Consider the following 21783-nt stretch of genomic DNA (forward strand, 5'->3'; position numbering starts at 1 on the left):
TGCCAGAACGTATAAGGTGTAGGTGTAGCAAACACACTGCATGCTAAGCAGTTTCCACATCTGCCTTTGCCAGTTTCATTCCTGGGGACAGAAAACAAAGAAAAAGCAGAAAAGCGACAAAAAATACGTACAATATGGAAATTCCAATATAAAATGAACAATTTAATGCTTCATAGAAATAAATCTATACTACTTTTCAATAAAATTTATTTGAAAATATTTTAAATCATATCTTTTATTTAGAATAAGAGCATATTATTTGTGAAATAAATAAGTACCTATCTGAGTGACAGGGAATTCCTGTCAAAAAATAAAAAAATCTCTGGAAGTCCTTCCAGAAACTTGTAACTCAACCTAATCACACACGATTATTGGATTCTTTTCCATTATCTACTTTACTCTATCAATGCTATCAAACAATGAATGCGTTAATAATGGAACGTAACACCTCAGCTACACATTATTGCAATCTGCTCTCTCCCAATACAAGAGCATTCTTAACACTATCTTTTCGCATGTATTAATGGAACTATAAAATTTTGTTCATGATATTTAGAAAGCTGGTTCGAATAAAGGAATGAAGCAAGATAAATTGGAAAAAACTATTATAACAATTATGATGACGAATCCGGTAAATAACCTGTAGGTGGTTGGTTGGCACGTGGTTGATGGTGAGCAAGACGAATGATTGGCAATTAAAAAAAATAGCTTGTAAGAGTTTGCTAGAAAATTTCAAGTCGGGTATGTTTTTAAAAATTTATTATTATAAATCTCATGCTGCGGTGCAGCCCGGGCCCTGCTCTGGTAATTTTTGAAAACTATTTTTCATCCTATATAGCACATTCCTTAACGTTCTTTAAAAATCAGTAATTGATTTGGAAGTTTAACTTTTAGTAATATAATTTTCAACTTGAGAACTGTATTTCAAAGCAGAGAATTTATTAATTGACACGTTAGTGAATGCTGTCTACATTAATATTTCAATTGCCGTTCTGCGGTAGTCCATCGTTGCAGTACTGGCCACAGTAATGTTTACTATTGGAGACAAATATAATTCAACAGCGGAAAAATGAAACAAATCAACGAGTTTTCAACCCAATTAATATATTCAAGGAATTCGAACAATATCTTACAATAATAATTAAAACTTGCATATACAAGTTTATAAAAGTTTTAGATGAATATTCAATTGTAGGAGCTATCTAAATTCATATAAAAGTAAAATTAAAACTTTTCTAGTACGGTACGTACTGAACAAGGATTTTTTAAAATCATTTAGCAATAGGCCTATGAATAAAGAGATATAATCATCTTTTGAACAGCAGTTATTTAAAATCTTCGAATTACAAAATTAAGGCCAAGTTCCTCATAGTCTAAGGATGAATCCCTATAATTATTTTCGACCCTAGGGATCAATAATAATTTTCTCTGATAACGAAAACAGCATTACATAGGGGCACTTTTTACATAAATTTTACAGTGATTTTCTAATAATTTATAGACGTGAATTAATTGTGTGAAATATAAATTTCCTAAACAAATTAGCATCAAAAGGACTTTCAAGACTTTCCCCCAATAAAACTTTGTAGGCATAAAAACAAATTAAAGGGCCACAATTGACGGCATCTTCTCTAGGTTGGAGTGTATGTGGTGGAGAGAATGGGGGAGCCCAGTGAGAAATGTTTTCATTTAAAATCTGCTTACTACTCAATACTTTCATCCAAAGTTCCAAGAGACGCCTTTGTATATCGTTAATACTTGTGTTGTATGGATCAAAAAAAAAAGAATTCTCTTCTCAAGTACTTTTACTATAAGAATGCAATGTGAACCTTTACAGCAAGGAATTAAAATATTACTGTAGCTCTTATAGTTCAATTTGGGGAACCTCTCAACACACATTTCAATGTTAATTTGAGAATCGGATGCAACTTTTAATTGTTCTGCAACTATCTGAGAATATAAACTACTTACCAAGAAACTATTACTATTATTTTTCACTTGAATGTATATGAACATATCAATAACTGAATCAAATAACCATCCTTTAACGAATAATGGGTCGATCTCTTTTAATGTTTTCTCTTCATCTACTGAAATATTTAAATCAATGGATTTCATCTCCAGTGGAGTAACATAAAAATTATCTACACAAAGGCTAGTTACATACACATCGATTTTTGGTCGTACGATATTTTACCGTCCTTATAAATTCTATTAGATTGAACAGATGATTTCAAACATATGATGTTTGCCAAGTTCCGTTTAATCTCATAGAATTCATAGTGACGACAAAATATCGTACGACCAAAAATCGATGTGTGTGTAACTAGCCTAAGGGGTTTTTGGGCTTTCTCAAAATTTGAAATAGGTTCAGTAAAGCTAGTATTCCCAGGTGCGGTTGGTGTCAGAGTCACCGACTGGACGCGATTAAAGCTACTCTTATTTCCTACATCCATGAGTATTTCATCTTCTGAAATAACTACTAACCATTTTTTCTTCAAATCTAAATGTTCAAGAATGTCTGGTTTTTTCAATTCCAGACTTCTCTTTCTACTTTTATTTTTGACTGTTTTGAACAGTTCCGCATTCAAAATACACGCCAACAATGTCTACAGCTGATTGGGGTGGCTGCAAGATAATACGCTAAGTATTAAGAGTACCTACGCAAAGTAATACTTTGCGCTCTAGAGCGGAAAAGTGGTTCTTTGCGGCCTGCAATCAGTCAGAAAAGGTCACTTTCCAAGGTGCCTGTAGGAAAATGCATATTTTAGGCGTAAGTTGATTTTTCTTGTTAAATCTCGATGTCAATGAAATATAATTTGCCCCACCCGAAATCAAATCCTGGCTACGTGCCAGACTGATCAAAGCTAGTATAAAACAATTATCCAATGAAGTACATAATACCTTTTAATTTTTTTCAAAACATATGAAAAATTGCGAAAGTAACAATAAATTGTTAATTTACATAAACACATTATTATTCATGACAGAACACATGTTTCGTAATGTACACAATTATACAATGAGAGTGGTATATTATACTATGGTAATGGTAAAACGTTGTGTATGGTGTCAAACTATATGATTACATGTTCACTGTCTTTGCAGAATGAGAAACAACACACACGATGAACTGTCTTTGCGGCCTTTGTGATTTATTTTGGTGCCTGAAATGAAAAAAAAACATTATTTTCAAAATCTGCAATTGATTGGAATGGAAGGAATACCACTTAATAACAAAAGTAATGAGTTATACAGAAATGTTATCACACAATAGTTCAGTCACTATATACATTGGTGCTTGCAATTAATATTGTAGTTCTGATTTTTTAATATACCGTATCATTTGGATACATGAGAGAAGTCCAAAGCCAATTACTTCACGCAAAATTTTCTTCTGCTAGATACAGAACGGCCCAAGAACCTCGTATTTTCGGTTCATTTTCCAGTTTTAAGTTATTTCTGCCAAATCCAGTAATCAGACAGAAAAATTTGCCCTCGCCTTTTTACAGATAAAATGAGATCATTCGGAACTCTCTATCTCCAATGAGTACTGAGTTATGATTTTTCAATAATGTATAAGATTCAAAGAAAAAATCAATTCTGATGAATTTTAGTTTTTGATCAACAATATCTTCCGATTGTTACCATTTACATGTATAATTCAAAATCCATCTAGGAGCATTTTTGTGCTTTACAATCTAAGATCAGGTAGAGCGCTTCATCTCATATAGATTTCCAGGTACACCTGACAACAATACTCCTTGTATTGTGAAAAACACCTAATTTTCAGCTTAAACCATCATCACCAACTACATTGTCCTGCACAATGACAGAAGTTCATGAGATTTTGTTCTATGAGAATCATCCGTTAGATGCACTTCATTTCATCATTTCCTGGTGGAGAGGCGCGCATAAGGACACCTCAAGGATCAAAATTTCAAACTCATAACTTTTGACACAATGCTCAGATTTCATATTACTACACTTCATTCTTCTCGACTCGTCAAGGCGGTCCAAAATCATGCATCATAAGTCAAATTCGGTTGAGAAATGAAAAAAATTCTGTTGAGTGTACCTAGCCCATATTCCAATACACAAAAAATGCCAATTTCTATATTTTATTTCTATCTTTTATTGCAAAAAAGAGCAGATAGAACAATTTGAAATGAACCACCTCTCACTCATTGCAAGCTTTTATTCATAAGACTGGGAATTATGAATTTACCATGTATTTTCATATACACATGCTTGTTGTTTGTGAAGTCTAATTTAAATGTATTTTACAGTCATAATAATGTCCACTCTCATTACACACTGAATTGATTAAATATCTAAAATGAATTTTACTATTATAGATCTAGTCATACAAGTTTTAAGGCCTGAGCAAGCATATTTTATAACCACCTACCGTTAGGGAATTACCTGAGAAGGAATACAAGAGAAAAATTAAAAAGTTCCTATTGGAGAAATGTTTTTATAGTCTTGAACAATATTTTAGCATTAGGTTAAACAGCATAGAATGATGTGTTAATTTTTTATGTTAAGTGTTAAGTTGAAATTTTTATGTAAATTTACAGTGCCTGTACAATATTTTATATAATGTGTATTGGGAATAAATAGACCTAAAATTTGAATTTTGAGCGCGACCAGCGCGCGACGCGATTTTTGTAACTCATGCAAAGGATAGGAGACGCGCAGCGTCACGTCGTGTTGCCAATTTGCGCTGATCTACTCCTTTACAAGAGTTACAAAAACTCGCGTCGCGCCACAAGCGCTAGTCGCGGCTCAATAGGGGGCAAGGCCGGTACCTGTCCGGTCTACCGGGTAGTGAGTGACCGGCTTTAGATATTAGCGAGCGTCCATTGATTTTGCTACTTTTAAAACCAATGTTACCAAAATCACCTGTTCAAGTAAACATGTGGATGTTTAACATGATGACTACCAAAGGGTTTTTAGATGTAATAATTAGAACAGCTAATTTGTTAAATACACACATGTGACATAAAAAACAAAATAAAAACTTCCTCCATGAGAATAGCATGTACACATTGAAGGACAGTAGGGCTTATCCTTTAAGCCGTGTCCACACTGAACAAATGTTTTACAAACATGTTTGTTGAAAAATTTTGGGCAAATTTATTATGTTATTTGACAAACAATGTTTGTTGGTGGCCAGTGTGGACGCGTCACCAAACAAAATATTTGTAAGTGAGGAGAACAGGTTTCATGTTTTACATATGTCAACACTGAAAATGTTTGGAAAAACAGTAACTTTTTTGTTTGACAAACAATGATTGTCCAAACTTTTTAAAATGTTTGTCCCTGAGCTCCTCAACAAACATGTTTGCCGAACTGTTCAGTGTAGACACGGCTTAAAGATTTTCTCAACAAAAATAGGTCAATGACAGTCATCGGTTATATAAACCATCTTTCGGCAAAATGTCACATACCATTTAGGCGTAACGAACACCCAGACAAACGTGCAGACGCCATCTCATTTTCATAGTGGTATAGATTAAATTATTGAAATTGAAAGCTTGAAACAAATAACTTTTACACAATATTGTCGATACATGACTTTCGTCGAGGTTGCTTTGCCATTCCAGAAGTCTATTCTTTCTTCATCACTTCCGGCAATTTTGAAACTGTTCTCACTCCTTGGCAGAATGATGCACATGTTAATTAGAGCACTATTGGGCTTGTGGTGGATTTTCTTCACCAGCTTGATCATCCGCTCTGCAATGGTTACTGGCCTCTCTCTCTCTCTCTCTCTCTCTCTCTCTCTCTCTCTCACGGGCAAGTCGTTCATCCCCAGGTAGAGAACCTCATGATCAAACTAATCATCATAAGGCGATTGGACTTCTTGAATCTTTCTACCTGATTTGAAGTTGACTGTGACCTAATAATAATAATAATATTGAGTGACCTGGCTGGCTCAGGTCTGGTGTCAGAGTTTTCAGGTCGCAACTGATCAATTTCAGGGCCTCTGACATGACCTAACGACTGCTTTTTAGGCAGCCGGGACCGACGGCTTAACGTGTCCATCCGAAACACGAGAGTGGCCCGAGATAAATATCTTAACTGTGACCTGAAAAGATAATTTACATTGAATTTATCAAAGTAAAATAGCTCATACAGAATGCAAGTCTGAAACACTTGCTGGTATCATCAAGACATGTAAAAAGCCTTAAAGGAGGCTGAAGCTAGGATGATAGACGGTTCATAAGATATTGTTGGTTTGCTGCTCTGAATAGTTGTAGGATTAGGGTATGAATAGGGTAGGATTGACCTGACTTTGAAGAGATGAATCTCGTTTTACAGTATATGGTGAGTAACCCACTTTTTATTTGTAGAGGTGAATAGTGAAGTTTTTTGTTTTCATGAATTGTTTCAATCTGATACCAAAAACTGAAATTAATAAACACAATATAAAAACATGGAGTACACTTTTTAATTAAAACATTTCAACAACTAGTTTCGGCCTACATTGGTCATTTTCAAGTTTAAATGCAATAATAAACAAGTTGATATTATATAATATATGTTCACATGCTTATTTTCGTATGATTTATGACTTATTCATTATTTTTTGGTTGAAATGATTTAATTTTAATTTGTTTTATTTTTCAGTTTAAAAAAACCACTATTTTTGGACTCAGGGGACTTTGAAAAGTATAGAAATGTGGAAATTGAGGTACCTTAATTTTTTTGAAAGCAATACTTTCCTTACCTATGGTAATAGGGCAAGGAAATTAAAAAAAAAAACTATATAATGGAACACGTTTGGTGGAAATTCGCATCACCTACCGTCCCATGTGACATTCAGTAATTCAGTAGTCTCAATCCATGATCAGCACTTGCTGGATAGATTGCGTCATAAAAAATAAAACTTAAAACTTGATAACTAAACTGAGAAAGATGGGAGGTCAGTCATAAATCTCAGAAAACATTGGGTTGACTCTTCATCCAGGAAGTAGAGAGCCAGACTCACAAGCTTCTCACGAAGTGCCTTCTTGAAGATTTTTTCTCCTGTTCACGGAAATACACAGGCATCCTGTTGTAAATCTCAAATGCACGGACAGGGAAGCTATTATGAGATCGAGTCAGTCTGACCTGAGACGAATTGATGTCATTCCTCCTCCTTGTGTTGTGTGTTGTGACTATGTGCATGTCCTCTCTGCTGAAAGGTATGATGTCCTCAACAGTACATCTGTTGATCTTCTCAACAGTAACAGGGAACTAAAGAGATACTGGCTATAGACCGTCATAATCCTCAGCCTCCTAAAGATTGGCGCACAATGCTCCAGCCGATGAGTTGATGATCCGGAGAACCTTCATTTGCAGAAGCAAGATCCTTCTACAGCCTACTGCATGACCCCATGCACTATGCCATAATTGATATAGCTGTGGAAGAGGCCATGGTATGTCGTATCAGGTACTCCAAAGAAACATTTTCTTATCTATCAATCAAAAGAATGATACATAGCTGTTAGTAGTTGTACAATGAACGTTTTTTTGAGTCTATAGCTGATAAATTAATGTCTTCTTAGTTGTTAGGTGTGGTTTATAATATTGACTCCACGAAATGGAAGTCGTGGAACTAATCGAAATTGATGGCCTATTGGCCCGTGTGTACCCAGGCTAACAAACAATTAGTAGGGAACATCTACAGAACCCAACCAATGAAGAACGGTCCTGTCTCAAAAATTTGTTTTGGAAACACCAACAATATGAATGTTCCGCGCGGCCTCCAATAGGAGATCAAGGCAGTATTGTAATGTTAGAATGCAAAACTTAAAAAAAAGGATATTCGTGTGGCTTTTGTCGGTGGGGAGTCTCTTGCGGGAAGGTCTTACCGCCTGAATATATATTTAAGCCATCAATGGGCCTTACGACTGTCATACTTCAGCCGGGACCGACAGTTTAGCGTGCCCATCTGATAACACGATAATGCGAAACTCTATTATTATTGGTATTGAAAACAATTTGTAATTTTCATACAGCATTGACAAGATTTTTATACATCAACATGATTTGATAGGTTGATAATTACAAGAAAGCTCACCAGATACTTGATACTGTGATCACCAGCCATAAACTAGCAAGATAAACCAAAGAGCAAGTTTCAACCATAGCTCAATCAGCCTGTTATTCTCTGAAAAAAGAAAAAATAACTGTTTCTAGACCTGCTAAGAGTTTATATGACAATACATTAGGCTATCTGTATCATGCGTATTTCAATGATTCTTTTAAAAAATCCGTTTTTAAAACCTATTTTTTGGTTTTGGTTTTGAGGTGTCGTTCAATCCTGAGTGAGGCAGGAGTCAGGTGTTATAACGTGAAGCTTTATATGCAACCTAAAGCATGCTATATAATGTGTCACCTGGTCATATGGGACATATATATGAATCATATATTTATCTCATATTGATCGGGATTTTAGAGTTTTAATTTAGAAAAGTTTAATGAACAATGTTTTTGTCTTTGAACAGTTTTTGTCATCGACAGAAAGATTGTTTATTTCATTTGTTATCAAAATTATAGTAGCTTCTCTTTTGTTTTTGATAACAAACGTGCTCGCTTGTGCGACTGATATAAATATGTATTTGAAATGGCTTCATGTTTGGCATTGATTGAGTATATTAATACCCAAAATTTTACTTGTGTGGTGTGTGTGTTCGTTCGTTAGGACTGTGAGTAAGTCCGGCTGTTCTGGTGAAGGGGATAGATTTTGTTCTTGTTTTATAATACAGTTTTCCTGTCACAGTTCGGGCAGTTTAAAGAGAATTGTATTATTGAATAGGAAGGGATCTGAACCCACTTTATTAGATCAGTTTTTTTTTATTTTTCATTAATAATTAACGTCGCGTTCAACCAGTGGATGCCAAATTGGGAAGCCATTATCATAAAGGTAGGTGACTACTGAGTCATTGTTTTAAATTTTCCATAACCACAACAAATTTAATCTTCACTAGCAGCCAAGCGAGTAGCCCTTGAAATATTCATCTGTTTATTGTTATTTCATAATTTCTAATTATAATTCTAATTTTGTACTAATAATTTATTGTTTTGTTTTAATTATCAAAACCAGTACGATCATTTCTTGTTTTTAATTTTCCCACCCTTACATACTCGGTGAAGGCAGATCTTGCTTACATATTTGGTGGAGGCTCAAGGGTTTTTAATCCAGCTTTTAAAATTTGGACTTTTCCGGTTACCTCATTGAAGATTCAATTTTTGTGGTTGCATTTTTCATTATTAAATAATGATATGTTTTTATTTCAGTGAAATTATGGGTGAAGTAGTTGAGTTTAAACCTTACGGGGCTCTAGAAACAGTTAGTAGGATGAATTTCGAGGATTTATTGAATTTGTGGAACAATAATTGATTACTAATAATGGATTTTAACGGATGGAGAATGATGATTATAATTGAACAGATTAATTTTGAGATTCACGATATTGGAAGATTTACGATTATTATTGATTTTGAATTGCAAAAGCTATGACAATTGAAGATTTTGTACGATTGCAAGATTTATTATCAATTCTTATTAGAAAGAATTAGATATTTATGATGAGATGAGAAATTAATGATTATTAAGATATGATTGAATAGGATAAATTTATTATTATTGGAGAGATATCGATATTTGAGATATGGAGAATTCATGATTATTGAAACCAGATTAATTGGAAATTTATTATATATTATTGAATAGAATCGGATTGGAACAGATTAACAATGGAAAAACTTAGACCGTTACTATTACCGAAATTTTTTGATGGAAAAGATGAAGAATTTGACATTAATGATTTTTTCAACTATTTTGAAAAGGTTGCCTTAGCGAACGGTTGGGATGAAAAAGATAATTTATTATATTTATTATTTATTATACTTGCGGTTTGTTTGAAAGGAAGTGCTGAGAAATATTTTGACGTTATTGAGAATGATTTGACTCGACAGGACAAATTTGAATATATGCCAGTGAAAGGAAAATTGGTTAATTTCTATCGATCTCCTCTCAAATTGTGGAAACTAGAAAAGGAATTAGATACTTGTAGCATGGAATTTGGAGAAGATGGTAGAGATTTTGTAGCACGAGTCTTATCCCTATGTAGAAAAAATAGATTCGAATATGCATGAATCTCGGATTATCAGGATAATTTTAAGAGGTTTGTCTTCAAATATATTTGGAAGAATTATAATGTTATCAAATAGTACTATTGTAGAATTGTATAAAAATATTGAGAAATATGAATTATCATGTCAGTATTTGAATGAGTGGAAATTTGGACAGGTGCAAGTAATTAATGATATTATGGAACCAGAATTTGAAGAACTATTGGAAATCGGAAATGAGTTTGAAAATGAGAATTGTTTAGATAATGCTATTATTTCTGATGATTTTGATTCTTGTAATTATTATGTTTCAAATGAAGTGGATGTATATTGTCATGTTAGTAACTTCGAGATTGAAAATGGGTTGGATGAAGTTCTTATTTGTAATGATTGTGATTTGAATGAGGAAGATATAATTTACAAAGAGGATAAAGATAGGGAAATGATTAAGGAAGAGTTATCAGATTTATCGGAAAGTGATTTGGATTTCTCTTTTACGATTGATAACAGGCCGTTTGAACATTTTGTGAACTCTGGTATGCGTAATGATTGTGAATCTAGAGGAGTCAAGATGCATCAGAATGTTAGTCTCGTTAATAATAGGACTAATAGAAAAAGAAGACGTAAGAAATGTAAAGTTTGTGGTAAACATAATCATTTTACGCGGAATTGTTTTTACAACGTTACTTATGCTTATCGGGTTTATAAAAGGATGCATAGAATTTGTGAAAAAGAAGGCTATGATATTAGAGTGTGTTCTTTTGATGGCAGAAAGTTTTCGGAAAATGCTAGACGTAAGAAAGCATATTTTACTGATAGGACACAGGAGGTTAATACTAGGCATATTGATGAAAATGTTTTAGACGGCGGTCCATCAAATATTGATAATTCAAGGAATGAATTAGGAGGTTGTATAGTCACTGAATCAGGTTCTACTTTGGAAGGTGTTTGACACAATGGGATATATGTTAGAAGAAACTATTCTAATACTGATGATAAGAAATATTCAATCTCCCATAAACACGAGATTGATCTTGTAGATATTAAAATTAATTATAGCCAGAAATGTGGATCAGCAAATAATGGTGTTGAACGAAATATTACTGACTCATGCTACTTGGAGCTGAAAAGTATTACTGACGATAATAAACATTTTGTTAACAAGATGAATGAATCAATAATCATCGATAAACAAGAACCAGGCCATGGAAATAGTATATTGAACCGATTACAGAAAAAATGTGAATCAGCGATTTGTGTAAACAGTGAAGGTAAAAATACAGAGTCAGATTTGAATTATTGTAATTTTCTAAAAGATATGAAGAATAATAAAATTGAAACTGATGGAATTGTTATTTAATGAGAGTTCGGTAGAGAAATATGATGACATAATTTTGAATAGTTTGGAAAGCGTGTCCCAGTTAAGCGTTAATAGCGATGAAATATTTATTGAAACAATAATTCTGGAGAGGTTTGAAAAACGAACTCAGACTCAGCAGACTCAGCGAAAGTATTACATGAGACAATATTGCTAGTAGAACGAGGCCTTTTAGCTGATTTGCAGTTGTCATTCAATGAAGAACGCTGAACTGTTTGGGACTAATACACCATTCGATGTCAGATAAATTGAAAATAATCATTGTCCGATATGAAGAATGATTAATATTATGTTATGTGGAAATATTATGAGCTAAAAAGAATAATGATTAGAGTAGAATAAGATAATTAAAATAGAATTTTTATTAGATTTTGATATTTTTACTAATAATGAACTTTTCAATTTTGGGATTTTATGATTTTTTTCACTGAGCTTGTAGGTAGTGATAATTTCAATCGTTTATGTCCAATAAAATTTTTCGATTAGGGCAGTAGTTTTCGAGTTAGGTATTTTTCAATAATTTTCAAAAAATTTCTTTTTGGGGTTTTGTGATTTTTTTTCTTCATATAAAGTTTTGTTTTAGTATTTTGAAACATATTCTGGAAATTCAATGTAATTCACCGAACGAATCTGTTGTGAAGGAAGTTTTTCAAACGACGATTTTGATAGCGTTTGATATTGATTGACTCCTACTAAATTTTTGCTCTACTGGCTGCCAAGAGGCGAAATTATCGAAAAATTCAGAAATCTCCAGTTCATGGAAAACAATTTTGTGATTTTTCGATTTTTTTTTCGGGAATCTTATTTTTTAGGATGAGTACATTCAACTTTGTTCTGTGAAAAATTTTGTTTAGAGCAAAGGGTTTTGAGGTTTTTCATTTTATAGTTTTTGTTGGTGACCTTGTATAGTAGCAAAATTTTTTTTTTGAATTTAAAGATGAATTTTAGGTCATTCGCTTGCATTTCTAAAATGGGATAGGATATGTGAAGTAGATATTTTTGAGATATTTGAGGGTTCGTGAGTTATTTCAATAGGTAGTAAATTTTCGGCTACAGTCAGACACGGTTTTTGAATTTCGCGCGTTTTTGCTAAATGGTTATCTGCTATTTTTGTATGGTTTATGTTGGGATTTCATTTTGGTTTCATGATATTTGATGGATAGTTGTATTCTACATATATTGGATTTTGGTTTTCAGTTATAAGTGGTATTCGTTTATTCCGATGAGTTATTTTTTTTACGATTTATGATGATTACAAGGTATGCGGCGTATCTTGATTGTTAGTCTAGAAGTTTCAGACAAATTCGGAAAAAGTCGATTTTCGAAAAAAATTTTATTGCAGTTTCATATTTTCTAAGCATAGATTTTAGCATTGCGATAATTATAATTTTGTTTAGGGCGAAGGGTTCTGAGATATTTCACTTTGGAATTTTGGCCCTTTGGATTTTATATTTCATTATATTAAGGTTACGAATAAGTTTTATTGAAATATTTTTAAGGGTTATTAAAGGTAGATATTTTGTTGATAGATTTCATGAATTAAATATTTGAATTTGTTGTCATAAGGTGTTGATAATTAAGGTTTAATGGTGATAGTCATTTTTTTGAAGTCATGCGCTATATTAAAGTCCCTAAGAGAATTTTTGTAAATATTATTCGTAATTATTCTGACGTTATTCTTTATATTTAAATAACGATTAGCCTCCTGCTTGGCATCAGTCGGTAAAGCATGAGATTTTGATATAATCATATAATTAGGTCGTGGTTTTTTAATAGGATTCAGTCTCATAAAAATCTTTCTAGGCCTAGGTATGGGCTTCTCCTATAACTCTTGTAATTCAATAAAAAAAAATATATTAATATGATACTTATACTATAGTGTTGAGGAATAAAAATAAATTGCACACCATAAACATTTCATACATATATTAAACAAATAATGCAAAAAATAGATCGAGGCAAAAAATATATAAAGAGCGATAGAAAAATATAATATAAAAATAGAACAATAATTGAAATCAGTAAAATATCACAGGCTAAATTTTATATTCTAGATTTATGGCACGAATCATTACCATGTGCCTTTATCTTAAAATCATATGCATTCTTTTGCATGTAGCTGCGATATACGCTTGCTAATACTTGTCGACTTGGACAATTCAATTAAAAATATGTTCTTTAAAATCAACTTGATAAATTAGCCACTAATAATCCAATATATATATATATATATATATATATATATATTAAAATCTCTAGTACTTAGTAGATTTCTTTGTATTGAGAATATATTTTATCTCAGGGTGCAAGATTCGGCACCTGACGGAATAGGTAGAGCCATTCATCTAGTGAATTAGAGCTATAACAAACTATTGCAAATTATATTGCAAAATTTAAATATCATATGCATATGTTTTAATAGCTTAGATTTTATAATTCTTTGATCCAATGAAATTTTCTGAAATGTATTGATCTATATTTTTTCTTCAATGAAATACCTTAATACTAATTTTACTTGCGCAAGTATTACTCTTATTAATTCTTAATTTATAATAAAAACCCTTTCGACGAGCTAGCTTTGATTATTAGATAGATTCGAAGCACTAGGGCGCCCATCACTAATTCAATATTATCACTCACGTGTCGAAAATCTTCTTGTAAGCCGCCAATGTCGATCCAACTCCATGTGGTCCGGAATATGGTAGCCGGAATCGTCTCTTCCAAGGGGTTATAAATTTATTTGAAATTGAAAATGACTTCTGCTTTACAATAGCATCACGAAGTCCTTTAAGAAATTTGATAATTTGATTTAACTTTAACTTTTACAAAATTATTAGCAAGGTACTACGCTCTAAAATATTTGGGGTCCTCTTATGGTGGCATTTGGCTGGCGAGTGCTGGTTCTCCTTTCTCAATTTTACAAATCTTATTTCCGACTTTCAAATTAACATAAAATTTGAATATCTTAGTCCTCCGCCATTTAGGCTCAAATAGATCGTACAAAAAATATCAAATTATTACTTAGGTTGTACGATTAATAATTTCTTTGCCTTCAAGCCATATCGATAACATAGACTATACAAAGTTTTAACACAAATCCAGTACATTTATATAAATATATAGAAATATTTTTGAATTGGCCTACAGTTGCCGCCTATTAACTGCCGTTTTGCTATTGGTGCATGCAAATTTTATTCGGTATTCATGCGCCTGGTACCTCCTATTTCCTGAATACACTTAATTATTTTTATTTGGTTTATTGGTTATGCTCTTACATGCTAGCTAATATTCTATACATAATATTAATTTCATGCTACCTAATAATTAGCCACGTGATCATGTGTTTTTTCACATTGCATACCGTTTGATTGCAATAGAGCTCTGCCAAGGGGTTTTGGTCAGATTCTACATTTCTCGATTTGATCGATCTCTAGGTCACCGATCCGTGAATACATGTACCTAACCTCAATCTTCAAATATTTTATATAATAATATATTTATTAGCAACAAATTCCTTCAAATCCTTTTTAGGTTTTTTGTACCGTTTAGCCAGAACAAGCTGATGCTATCTAATCTTAGTTATTATCTATTTGGCGATATTAGCCAGTTACTTTATTTTCAGACCTATTACTATTTCGGTTAGGGATTTTTATCTACCCAAATTCGATACTTTACATTATTTATCATTTCATCATTGTTTATCAGAATTGATTATAATATTTATGGATTTATCATCCAGTGGTTGAATAATAGGATTATATTTTATTTATTTGATCTGTTTTCGATGGGGTCTTATGATTTAAGCCTATAAGTCCTTGTAAAATTTTATTAAAATGTTATTACTGATTATTGTTGCTGGAGGTGAAGTCCATATTTTTCAATGGTAATATAGACCAAACTTATTGTTCATGGGTTATAATAAACGGTTATAGGGGAATTTTTTAGCTATGGATAGCAGAGTTTCAGTTTTATACGTTTATATCTTTGAATTGTATTTCGTTTTATAATTTTTTCTCAGTATAAAGTAATGATTACTATATTCTTGATTATATTCCATGATAATATTTGAGTTTCATTGTGTCATGGTTCTAATATTAATGGTTTTGAGTAGGAAAATTTTTCTTTTGGCACAATAGGTTGAGTTCAGGGCTTATTATTATGGTTGAGTTTTTATTTTCAGAAGTGATTTTTGGTAATCATTGTAGAACCATGTTTTACGATATAGAATCAGTTATTATAGAAGAGGGTTTATTATTCCATGGTTACATATTTATAATTTTAGGGTACAGTTACCTATGAAAATTGGTATCTGGCTGGGTTTTACATTTAATTTCACAGTTGCATTATTGATTTTGTATTGATTTTACAGTTATGACTAACCATGTTATATTTCATAGTCATTATAATTATATCTTAGTTATTTCAAATTATGGTTATTCCAGGAAAATGAACAGGAAATATGGTTGATGGATAGTTTACCATTATGATAACCAAATGGTCATGTTTCATTCACATAATTACATATTCTGATTACATGTTACATTTTTGTAATATAACATTATCACTGATATAACTTTCTTTTTTTTCTCGATAAATCATGGTACGTTTTAATATTTGGTGCCACGAAAAAGTACAGTAATGTAATTCATTGTTTTGTTATTTTATTTTTGCGTTTGTACTGATGTGACCTACGTTAAAGAAAGTGCAATTGTCACGTATTTTTGTTTAGTTGTCAATCTTGTTATTCATATCCAGGGCAAGGTCGTTCATTGAGTGACAAACGTTATTGATACTTTTAAACGTTCACTGATAGAAATTCATAATGAAGCTGTTATAAGACAATTATATTTTTGATGGATGAATATTTTATTCACTTTTATTTTGACTTGAATTTATTTCTCAATAAAAATATAACTAGAGTATAAGTTTCTTATATTCTGATGATTTATTGTATGATTGTGATTTTGTTTTCATATGACTCATATATTGTTCTGATTTCAGAATTGTTCCAGTATAAATATAGGCCTATGCACTTCTAATAAATTGTATCATTTCTAGGTTTCTGATTAATAATATATGCTAACCAGCCAGTCCAGTTGTTAATTGTAATATTCACGTCGAGTTTGTTAATATTATTGTAAACGTTTCTCTTGATTTTTTTTTATTACGATTCATTTGCGGTTGCTTCAAAGTAGAGTTTTTTTTTGTTTGTAAGAGGTTCTGTTACGCATAAACATGTCAATTATGGTACATTTTGCGTCATTTCTCATTCTCACGACTTTCACGGCGCAACTGGAGGCAGTCAGGGTCTTCGCGGGAGTTTTCTACAAGGAGCTACGTCACGCTGTAGCGTATGAATCATCGGTTCCACTAACATATGAGGTAGATTTCCCGGCAGCTCAGCTCGACATCTTGCAGGCGGAAAGGGTGTCTGGCCTAACTGTCAACAAGAGGATTGCAGTTTAGCGGATGCAGTAGAAGTTTTGTATAATTCTACAAACGGAATTCTTCGCAATAGTCATGCTGTTTTCAACTCTTCAATTCGTTTGGGAACTCAAGCTTCACAAAAAACCAGAGCGATCGATGTTGTCGGCGATTTTCTTCATTTTTGCTGCGCAGTAGCGACGGATGGTGAACTTCATAAGCTGGAATTCAACGAAAAACATGTAGCTGATCACCTCAACGCATTCCAAGGGTTGGTTGCAGACGACCACAAAGATTTAATTCGGATTTCTCGCAACTTGAGGCAGTTTGCTGGAAATTTTTCTCAGCAATTTCACGATGCGTATAGCAAATTAACAGACAGTATGAGATTATTCGTACAACAGAATGTATCGGAGGAGAAAACACTGTTCACAAACCAGTTATTAACTTACATTTTCCACCTCTACTCACATGTAAATATTTTATCACGGCAGGAATTCATAAATACTGCGAAGGAACGCTGTGATAAAAAGCTTTTACCCTTTTCGCTGGTACACCCCAATTTATTACGTTCAGATCTCTTCAGATTGGAGAAAGGATATAAGTCGAAAGGACACCAGTTAGCTATACCTCTATCGGATTTGCAGCGATATTTTGATCTTCCACTTACGACTTGCGTGGTGAAGGAGAACTCCATGGTGCTTAGCTTAAAAGTACCGTTGGTCAGCATCGGCGGACAGTTTCAATTGCACAAGTATGTGAGGACACCTATGTATTTTGACGGCCAGATTTGTCAGCTTCAGCAGCAGGATTTCGTTTTGGCGCGGAGACAGGAGGACGGTGAGATTCAGGTAATCTCGGGAGATCATCTCTCTTCTTGTCGGGCACAGGACGATTTCTTATGCTATCTTCCGCAGCTGGTGCATGGAGGACATATGTCATCAAGATGTATGCATCACTTGTTTGCGGCGACAGAGCTGAAGGATATCCAACAATATTGCAGTTTAAGCTGTCGTCCAGCTAAGCAGGAGTTGGAGATCGTCGAATTTTCGCCTTCGGAGTATATCGTCGCGAATATACAGGCCAACACTACAGTCACTTGCGAGGGAGGTTCGTTTCATCATCTTCAACCTATTCCGGGAGCAATGTATGTGGTTTTATCCTGTCATTGCGAGATTTCGGTCGGCGGGAGGATAATGGTGAGAAAGACTTTTCCGTGTGACGCAAATGTTGATAAACAACCTCAGGTTCTCCATTACTTACCTTTACATTGGTTAAGTTTAATTCGTTAAAAATTGATGTTTTGCAACCGCATTTCAATCCTAATTTTGTTAATTTTAGCGAAATTTTAAAAACTGATATAGATATAAAGGTTCCGGAATTTACAGTTCAAGACGTAATATCGTCAGATATATTTCACAAAGTAGATCTTCCAAATTCTTGGGGAGATGTTGTAAATTCCTCTAGTTTTGTTTTTTATATATTATTTGGCTGGTTAGGGTTTTTAACTTTATCTGTGCATATTTAGGCATCAAGTTGTATGTGTGTAAATTATCTGCTGTAACGGTAGCACAACCCAAGATACATATAATCGATAGTTAAGAGTTATATAGTTACTTTTTGATGGATTAACTGTTTTATTGTTTTTTTCTTGATTATATAGTTATGAGTCATAATGTACTTACAAAGTTTTTTTTTGATTTTTTATTGCAGCTTTTGAAGTGTAGTTCAATGTTGATTCACAAATAAATTATTGTCAATTGAGATTTTCTTTTCATAATAAGTTGAATATTCATGTACGTCTTTTTTTTCAAGATGAGATTAAATTAAAGTGCAATGTATATTAATGTGTATAATATTGAAAGTTAGTTTCATATATAATCAATGTTATTGTGCAGCATAGTTTCATTTTGAATTTGATTTGAATGTTTGTAATTTAGTTTGAGTAACCTACCTTTCTATGTAAAAGTTTGATTTCAATGTATAGTAGCATTATCAAGTCAATCAGGCACACGTTTGTTTCCCGAGTATATTATTTTGTTCAATCATTATTTTTTTTTTTGTTCCCCTCTTGACTACAGACTCAGGGACGAGTCTTTCAGCAGGATGGGTGATGTGTCACCTGGTCATATGGGACATATATATGAATCATATATTTATCTCATATTGATCAGGATTTTAGAGTTTTAATTTAGAAAAGTTTAATGAACAATGTTTTTGTCTTTGAACAGTTTTTGTCATCGACAGAAAGATTGTTTATTTCATTTGTTATCAAAATTATTGTAGCTTCTCTTTTGTTTTTGATAACAAACGTGCTCGCTTGTGCGACTGATATAAACATGTATTTGAAATGGCTTCATGTTTGGCATTGATTGAGTATATTAATACCCAAAATTTTACTTGTGTGGTGTGTGTGTTCGTTCGTTAGGACTGTGAGTAAGTCCGGCTGTTCTGGTGAAGGGGATAGATTTTGTTCTTGTTTTATAATACAGTTTTCCTGTCACAGTTCGGGCAGTTTAAAGAGAATTGTATTATTGAATAGGAAGGGATCTGAACCCACTTCATTAGATCAGTTTTTTTTATTTTTCATTAATAATTAACGTCGCGTTCAACCAGTGGATGCCAAATTGGGAAGCCATTATCATAAAGGTAGGTGACTACTGAGTCATTGTTTTAAATTTTCCATAACCACAACAAATTTAATCTTCACTAGCAGCCAAGCGAGTAGCCCTTGAAATATTCATCTGTTTATTGTTATTTCATAATTTCTAATTATAATTCTAATTTTGTACTAATAATTTATTGTTTTGTTTTAGTTATCAAAACCAGTACGATCATTTCTTGTTTTTCATTTTCCCACCCTTACATACTCGGTGAAGGCAGATCTTGCTTACAAATGCAAAACCTATAACGAGAAAAAAAGAAATGATTGATTATTTATTCATTGATACACTATGAAGTACAATATCAAAATGATAGAAGAAAAAATAAGTCAATCTTGTGCTATTCCCCTCCCAGATTAGGTAAGGTTAGACACATAGTCCAAAATAGGTTAAGTCTTGTGGTTGTTCACTACAATATAATAGGTAACTTAGATGATAGGTAGCCTAACGTGTATTATTCAATATTCTGACCAACTTTATACTCCTCCATCAACTCCTAAAATGCAATAGGCTACTTGTCCTATTCCAATAAACTCTATTCAAAAAATAGAAGATGCACATAGGCTCATTTTGTTCAATGGCTATTAAATATGTTCGTATTAATTTTGTTTTCCTTTAGATTGACTAATAACTACTGTATTCCTAACTCTACCGTTCTTTCTTTAGGCTGAAAATACAGCAGATTCCAATAATCCTAATTATTGTTTTTACATGTTTTATCAATAACATTTTTTAGTGGGTGGGTAGCCTATTCAATATTTAAGATTACAGTATCTGAGTTTCCTAATCAGGTCCCGATTTGTTGTAGCCTACCTGAGTATGGACAGGCAAAAATTATAAGTGACAAGCATTTACGTTATTACTTATCCAGTGTAAGTTAATCGCCACGGTCCATAGATCGGGGAATCGTATGGTTTTATTAAAACTAAAAGTGACTGTTCTGTATAATTAGCAATACTTGTTTTGAAGGTACATTTTAAATGTTAAAATCTAAAAATTATTTCAAATAGGGCCTAGGCAATATTATCTTACCTGGTACAATGATGAATAGCCTAATCATACTATCAACCGTTTCAACTTTCTGTTTTAAATGAATTCATCAATGTTATGTCTTTGTGTTTGATTAGCCTTCTGCTAAAGAAGGTATTATTTATAAGAATAAACCTACCAAGTAATGAATAATTTTGTATCTACTGTACTTTGTTACATCTTAAACATGTTGACTGTTCAGTTTGTTGATAAAATATAACCTAATATCCTCACAATTCCGCTAAACATAACCTAAAAAATAATCAGTAGAAGTTTTAAACCGTTATGTTGGTAGTAAGGTCACGTGGGGTTGCCTTTGGTCTATTTGCGTTTTCTCTGTCGTTAAGATCGTTCATTCAATACAGATGCATGTGCCATAAAAATGCTCTGTCTGTCGTCAGTGTCAAGTGCTATGCTGCTAACAGACAACAACAGAACGAAAACTAACCTCAAAAATCAGAATCTAATTTTGAATGCTAATATCAGCTAAATACACTTCTCTATTTTATTAATGAATAAAATCAATTCATTTATTTAGCCCATACTTTGATTTTTTAGTTTTTCTACCAAAAACTAATAGGAAGACAGCTATCAGTAGGTACCTAACCGGCGTTAGTTGGATTTAATTCCCCGTGAATGGCCTATTGAAAAACTTTTACGTCGATTAGTTTAACCAGCATTATTTTTCGATTTCTACCTTTGTGCAACCAAATTTTCTTCGTTCAACTAATTATTCGTGGTTAAAATGGTGCCAACTAATCAGAATAAAAATTGTTTACGCCGGTTAGTTTAATCGGCGTTATCGCTTGAAATTTCTGTTTTGTGAAGCCAAAATGCATCGGTTAGCACTAATCTCGATTAAATTACAGCATTCAATCGTGATTGAACGTTAACCGACGTACGAGAAACTGGGGGTTAATGTTTAAATGTTTATATGTTGTGCATTTACGGTGAAACGCGGTAATAGATTTTCATGAAATTTGACAGGTATGTTCCTTTTTAAATTGCGCGTCGATGTATATACAAGATTTTTGGAAATTTTGCATCTCAAGGATAATATAAAAGGAGAAAGGAGCCTCCTTCATACGCCAATATTAGAGTAAAAATCTGGTGTGGCGCACTCACACAACTTTCCTTGCCGTTATGAAAATTGAACACCTGACG

General features: G+C 32.8%; 1 long non-coding RNA gene across 5 annotated transcripts; it reads right to left on the minus strand.

Annotated features, from left to right (window-relative positions):
• Positions 1-2911: 2911 nt before the first annotated feature.
• LOC120355293 lies at positions 2912-20922 on the minus strand. 5 transcript variants are annotated; one of them, XR_005573497.1, is made up of 4 exons: positions 8069-8227; positions 6995-7463; positions 5555-5902; positions 2912-3167 (listed from the first exon to the last, which is right to left on the minus strand). It is a non-coding gene; the product is annotated as an uncharacterized LOC120355293 (long non-coding RNA). The 5 variants fall into 5 exon arrangements; XR_005573496.1 differs by lacking the exon at positions 8069-8227 and having other exon boundaries at positions 2921-3167; positions 6995-7783; XR_005573498.1 differs by lacking the exons at positions 6995-7463; positions 8069-8227 and adding an exon at positions 20759-20922 and having other exon boundaries at positions 2922-3167.
• Positions 20923-21783: the final 861 nt, after the last annotated feature.

Source organism: Nilaparvata lugens, chromosome Y, assembly GCF_014356525.2.
Source record: "Nilaparvata lugens isolate BPH chromosome Y, ASM1435652v1, whole genome shotgun sequence".
Lineage (NCBI taxonomy): Eukaryota > Metazoa > Arthropoda > Insecta > Hemiptera > Delphacidae > Nilaparvata > Nilaparvata lugens.